General features: G+C 35.6%; 1 long non-coding RNA gene across 1 annotated transcript in view; it reads left to right on the forward strand.

Moving 5' to 3' along the window:
- The first annotated feature begins 3,747 nt into the window (after nucleotides 1-3,747).
- LOC126825057 (uncharacterized) overlaps nucleotides 3,748-6,865 on the forward strand; it is a 33,122-nt gene continuing 30,004 nt past the window's right edge. Inside the window, exon 1 of the long non-coding RNA XR_007681770.2 lies at nucleotides 3,748-4,026. This is a non-coding gene — a long non-coding RNA (uncharacterized LOC126825057). The remainder of the gene's footprint in view (nucleotides 4,027-6,865) is intronic.

Raw genomic sequence — 6,865 nt, forward strand, 5'->3', positions numbered from 1 at the left:
TATATTATAGCCTTATTAAGGTGGCTGACTCGAATTCCAATCAATCGTTTACAGTCAACGAAGACGGGACCGTTGGGAGAAAATTTTGAAAATGTAACTGCCCCAAACGCGTTTTCCTGTTATTCCGCCAAGAAAATTTTGGAATATTTGACGGTCGCAAACGCGTTTTACTGCTAGTTTCCTCTGCCGCTTTCCGGCCCGATGCCCGTTTTTCGGGCAATACCTATTTTCGGGCAATACCGTTTTTTCGGGCATACCTATCATAAGAGAGCTTCGGGCATATTTTCGGGCATATGCAGTGGACAAGAAAAAGACGAGAAAATACTTTTCGGGCAGTGTGGATCTCATAGAAATAAGTTAGTTATATTTTTTCTCTAAACATTAATAGAAAAAAAAGGTCGTCGAATTTTTCATTGCCCGAAAATAAATTTTTGGGGGGCTACGCCTATGCTTTTGAGCACATTCTGCGAACTCTACAAAATCAACAATATGAAAGAGACAAATGGGATTTAACGTCCACTCGACACAAACTAGGTCATTTCGGGACTAACATATGGTTTAATTTTATTTCAATAATTCGCTTGCGCGTAGGGGTCTTTAACAGTGGGAGGAAACCGGAGGACCCGGAGAAAACCCACGAGGTTGGACAGGCGACCCTACTCCTTGTCACGTACAACCGGGGATTCGAAACCACGCCAGTCGATTCAATGACAGACTTTATGATACAGCGCGCGCACGCTAACCATTCAACCATTCAACCCCCCAAAATCAACAATATACACAAAGCCTCGAAAACTGGTGGAAAATTCAATATATGAGACAAGAAACACATTCGTTTGCATTATATATACCTACGTATACCTAGCGTAACGTTTTTCACTGGCCGAACACTCATTACGGATTGATGTCACAAGTACACACGTATCGATGACGTTTTCGTTTTCGTATCGATGCGAAAGGTCCCTAATTAGGGTGACCCATGTACTCACAGAAATACAGTCCACCGCTGATAGTTCGAAACTACCACTGAAGCGTGCACATTCGCCGTGCCGAGACCAACTTTCTGACAGTATGATACTATAAATAGCCATGGCACGTGCAATTCTCTACAAATCTATCAATTATTACAGCCGTAAAAAATTTATTGTTGACGATTTTGAATAGCAGTTAAATTAAGTTTCTTGGTTATTACAGCAGATTTAGAAATTACGTTCGTTTCATTTTTTAAATCGCTTTATCATTAACTGTACCGTTAAGAGCGGCATCTTTTGGTTTAGTACAAATAATATCTCTGAATCACTCGGGTTAGGCAGGAACATGATACTAGCAGTAGTTTCATTTTACTTTTACAAGCTTCTTAAAACGATTGTTGAGCTACCTAACGTGCTTATTTCTAAATTCAATTTCTTGTTCTAGCTTTCTGTTACGTTTCGTAAAAAAGTAGTCTTGATTATCCCGACCTGTCAATCAGACGTAGAATGGTCGATAGACTGGTTAAGCGAGACTAATTTCAAAACAAGGGCACGTAACCTATCTTTTACTCAAAAGTGTCTGGATGTTATGGACGACTCTTGGAACCAGTTTTCAGTCCATTATTTATACATGATTAATGGTCATAGCTTATTAAGTACAACATGATCGGTTATTTAGTGACTATAATTGTGTGAAACTGATTTGAGGCTTGGCATATATATAAATATTGTGGCGTAATTGTCGAGATATATGGAGATATTTATTTATGGTGGGTCACCCTACCCTAATTATGAGGTAACTGGTCGCGATTGTGCAACGTTTCGCTAATAGATATGTTTTAACCTTAACCCTAACTATTTAGCTCCTATTTGCACCAGTTAGTGCACATTTAAACACTTTGAACGTGATTTTAGCGCCGAATCCTTTGCAAACAACAATAGTGGGCAGGTTTAATCTCTAATAGGAATACGAATCCAAAAATAGTTACATTTCGCTCATTATTTATAAAGATATGACGACTTTAAATGGTTATATTTCGCTCAGTATTTATAAAGATATGACAAATTGAAAAATAGTCCATTGATCTGTGCTGTTTCCCCATGTAACAAGACCGCCGCTATCGTTATTCAAGGTTTTAAATGGTCTATTGTGCACGCTGGATCACACTCACTGACTTTAAGACTCAAATCGTAAAATCGTAGATAGCCTTGTCTCGCAATAATAAAGGATATTTGTCTGGTAAATCGTAAATATTATTTCAAAGTGAAAATATAAATATAAAAATAACTCTAAAGCCAAACGCTTTAGAAATTTACGATCCTAACATTTTGAAATCCCACCAAAACAAAGGTCCCGTGTACACGTTGGCGGTCACATAAAAGAACCATTGACAGTTGGAATTAGATAAAAGTGGGCCGTAGCACCACTCTCCGGGCAAAATTTCCCTCATAGCACACTGTATGGCGTAACAATGTCCGTCTTCATTAGTCCAGTCGGTGCAGAAAATTTAATTTCATACGAGGAATCTCACGCATCCACAAGCCATAACAGTCAAATTGTAATTTGACAGATGACTGCGAAACTTGTTTAAATACATTATGTAAAATATAGAGATAAAGAGCTAGCCATTCTTGCTATAATAGTTCGAAAATAGATAATGCAAAATTAATATATTGAAAATTTCATTCAAATTACTCAATTGCGAGCGAAGATATTAGCCTTTAAATGTTTGACAAGATGTGTGCGTTGATTGCAACCACCGTACTGGTTGTTCGAAGCTACGCCTCGCTTGTCCATTTTTAAATTAAATCAAAATATGGCTGAACCGTTCTAATCTACTTAATATCGGAGAAATCCGATGGCATCGAGAGTTGATTGTGGTCTTGCCATGTTAATAAATGTTTAATTAATAGTTTATATAACTTTTTTTAGGCGTAAAGAAAGACATGCAATAGGCAGATTTAACTCTTGCATAATGTATTTTTTTTAAATATCGATCCGCAAAATATTGAATTTCGATACGGTTATTAATTATTAACCCCCATTATATCATTAGACAGTAGAAAGTTGCTAAAGATATTTTTTGCAGCGATATATACATTAATTTGCTAAAAGCTGTAGAAATCTGTAAAGCCATTACTAGTCTAACACAAACATAAAATATCATCTTACAGAATCGCTATAAGCTTCTCTGGATAACTTGCTGACGATCAATTGGGTTTGGAGTAGACTTTATATTACAGAATTTAGTGATCCGTTTAGGGACACATACATTTCATCCCCAGTAGATTAGTCTGGGATTAAATATCTTTAAATAATAATATTACAAAACATGCGCCACACTTATTTTTTTTTTTTTAAAAAAATCACAGATAACCACCCAACAGCTAGCACTACCTTGCGCCTCATGACGCTACTGCTCATGAACCAATCAATAACAGCCGTCAGACACTGAACAGGCGACTAATATACTTCGTCCAAATTAAATATGAACGTATAAAAATAGTGATCCGAAAGTTGACACATATTATACTGAGAGAGTGTTCTTTTATAATGAAACCAGAAATTCCGATAAATTGAAAAGAGCAAGGCCATAAAAACTATTGATTTCCCTGCTCGATATTTTCTAGATCTGACTATATCCACTATCTCCTGCTTGTCTAATCATCTTGGCCTGTTTATAAACTAGTTGATAAACGATACAAACACCGACTTACTACCGCATCATGTAGTCGCCGTAGTATTTATCTCAGATTGTAGTTAAGTCTAGTACCGCGTGCTAAGAAAAAAGAAAAATTCTGAAAAGTGATAATTTTGCCGCGTTGCTTAGCAACATTGGAAGCAGAAATATAAATGTGGTACTTTCTCCCGCGGGTTTATTGATAAACTAAGCCAGTGAGTAGACAGATCGTTCTCACGCGTTTAGTAACATATTGCGGGATTTACAACGTCTGTGATCCCCGAATAGTACTGTTTAAACAAGAAGTAATGATTCAAATGACGTACTATATGTAGTTACGAGGGATTTAGTCGAACTCATGAGCGAGCCAAATGGTGAGTGTAAGTCTACTAATATCATACATATAGTGTAGTGTTGATTCAAATTGACTATGATATTGAGCACTTTAAATATTTATAGTCGAAGAGCATATTTCCACTTGTCTCCACATCTCACTCTGCGTTCCGATTTAGAGATTTCGACCCTGAATCGTAAAACCATACTTTATTGGCAGGTACTTTCAAAAAATATATTTAAAACGTCAAAATGTCATATATATATTTAAAGCAACCTCAGATTGATCAGCTGACTTGACACTCATATCGTCACAAAGTTTACAATGACAATCATAGTAAAATTAAAAACACCCGTTATCTGATCTGTATCTGATATTGGTACAAAATAATAATAAAACACTTCTGGTTTATTAAAACAATGTTATTTTGTCGTCTTTCATCGTACTAGTGCCTATACAAAACTAATCGAATGTCATATGAAGACATTCTAAGATTCCAATCGCCTAGATTGCTAGCCAGCTAGCCAGCTAGCCAGCCAATTAATTTATCCTCGGACATTCTGGCCAAGGAGTCATCAGCTGATGTACCAATGTAAGATCTACTAGTCCAAAGCTATCCGTATCCCAATCAATAGATTTATTCATTCGTTTGGATCTGTTCATTCATCTTTCTGTTAGTCATCAGTAATACTCTGGTGCCAAATGATAGTATAGCAGTTACTCATGTTCTGGTATTATGATTGTAGTATTGCTGTGAGATACATACATCAACAATAACATTATACTTTGGTATGACTGTAAGTTACATATAGCAAAAATGATATTATGCTTGTAGTATAACTGTAAGTTACATGCATCGGTAATATCATTATGATTGTAGTTTTTAACTGTAAGTTACATACAGCAACCATGACATTACGATTGTATGTCTGTAAGTTACATACAACAACAATAACATTGTAGTTGTAGAGGTAAATCCTCGTTGGTTAACGTTTACTACCACAATTCAGTTGTGTATTCTATCCCATGGTTGCACTTTCCTTAATTAATGTTGTTTTATGTTAAGTCGTTTGGAATTTATTGGAAGTGGGATTTTTTTTTTTTTTTTTTGGGGGGGGGGGGGGTAATGGGGGAGGGGGAGTGATTGTATAATTTTTTAGGATTTTTTTATTTTGATTGGTTTTGTTGATTATTGTTTTTTGGGTGGGGGTTGTTTTGCCATTGTGAGGATCAGAACTAGCAAGATATCAAGGGTCTTCTATATGTAAGTCTCACCTCTGACAAATTCCAGACAGACGTTTTGTACGGATGTAGATTGAAGTTAGAATGAGAAATTGTGAAGGGTTATCCCTGTAATCTTTAATCATATTTATAAAACAGAGTTCCTATTACTGCCGGGTTGTATAGTGTTGCAATTCTGTTTAGATATCGATCTGACGACAGTGAAACGGTTTTTGAATAATGAAATCATTTCTTATATTATTGTTACGCGGTGGTGGTCGTGGAGTGGGGGGGGGCAACAGTTTAGATCATACAATCTGTTATTAAGTCCAGCTGGGTCAAGTCAGATCGCATGTCCAACCCCATATGATTTCTCCGGGCACCCAGTTTGCTCTCTCTCTCCCCCCTCTCTCTCTCTCTCTCTGTTATGTTTTAAGCTAAAGCACCTGATACCACTTTCTTTGTTTCGGGAGTTCATTATGTAAATGAACGGGGCATGGGGTTAACAAGGTATCCACTGATAACAAGCTCGATGATTCATGTGAATATAACGCCAATATATGAGCCACTCGGAAATGATCGCTAGATTTGCTTAATAGGTTATGTAACTCGTTTAAAAGATTTCCTGTGTACTAGTACCTTGATAATCGTGCCGAACCCATCGAAGTATCATCTTTATACGTTATCCAGACACATTTAGGATCTTGTTACCAACATTGTAATTGAAAGTCTGCATTTCTTCAAAAGGTATCGCAGGACTTCAGATAAGAGTCTTACACACAGAATTAATTAAGTCTACTACTTTTTGAACCTTGAAATAGACAAAAATGTTTCTAAAAGCACATATAAATGTAATGTGAATCTATGTAAAGTGATTTATATTCAATGTTTGAAAAAGATATTGTAATTTCTAATTAATTAGTTTCTGTGAAATACGTGAACAGTTCAACCTGAACGGCCGTTGTTGACGCCTGCTTAGTCCATTCTACACAGGGTTTTTTATTATTATATTCTCGTTTGTTAATCAAATTGCATGCAGGATGTCTTGTAGGATATGTTTTTATATGTTCATTACAAAATGGAACCCGAAACCATAACTATGTACTGATTATAAAATGTTAATTGTGCCTTAAACATTTGATATTAGGACTCACGGCAAGATAACAACATCAATCTTGATTGAAATTTACCAATATTGAATTCTAATTTGTGTTTTTAATTTCGAATATTATGGAACAAACGGAGAGATTTAGCTCCTTTAACTGATAATATGTTTCTTTGGTTATACTTTTCACCGTAAACCTTTACATATTAACAACGCAATTCATTTGAAATTGGCGTCGATCTATTATACAAACATTAAAGGGACAATAACACTCTTGCTGGCTTGACAGCTCCAGAAAATAAAAAATAGTCTTATTCTAAGTACTAGATGTGTTAGTGTCCTACCTGTTGTGTAAATTATCCATTAAATCCTATTTTACTTGTCCAAAGGGTTCAAAAATATTTTTAAATCCAAGTCACATTTGAAAAGCTTTACATCAGGCTTTTCAAATCATTTAGTTGAATTTTTCCAATTTTTTAAATTAGGTGTGTTAAGATGAAATTTGTATCATCAATTAATTGGAATTTTGTAAAATATACAATTTGTTGACCAG

The sequence above is a fragment of the Patella vulgata genome, chromosome 6 (genome assembly GCF_932274485.2).
Source record: "Patella vulgata chromosome 6, xgPatVulg1.2, whole genome shotgun sequence".
NCBI classification, from domain to species: Eukaryota; Metazoa; Mollusca; class Gastropoda; family Patellidae; genus Patella; species Patella vulgata.